This window comes from Sardina pilchardus, chromosome 14 (assembly GCF_963854185.1).
Source record: "Sardina pilchardus chromosome 14, fSarPil1.1, whole genome shotgun sequence".
Taxonomy (NCBI): domain Eukaryota; kingdom Metazoa; phylum Chordata; class Actinopteri; order Clupeiformes; family Clupeidae; genus Sardina; species Sardina pilchardus.
This window is the reverse complement of record NC_085007.1, coordinates 3,969,060-3,969,438: the sequence shown is the minus strand read 5'-3', so window position 1 is coordinate 3,969,438 and position 379 is coordinate 3,969,060.

Sequence of the window (379 nt, the reverse complement as noted above, 5' to 3'; positions counted from 1 at the left end):
CTTTGCTTCAGTTCTGCAGATTTATGAAAATCGTTGACATCCATCCTCATCATTCTCGCAGGATTAGGATTGACATTAGTCTTGTTATTCTCGTAATTCTCCCTGGATTAGGATAACTCAGCCAAATGAGTGACGACGAACACACCATCCTCCTTGTGCACCTGTGTGTGTCAGGTTGCTCCTGACAGTGTGTGCCTCTGAAGAGATATGGTGCTCTGGATTAGTGCTGGTGTCCATGACTGGCCCAGTGGCTCGCTGATGGACTTAGATAAAGTCGTAAATCCATCGCATGAATAAAATAATTCATCTGCGAAGCCACCTGCTGTTGCATTGAGACATATGGGGGAAAGTCATGGTTAATAACGCCATCACGGCACAA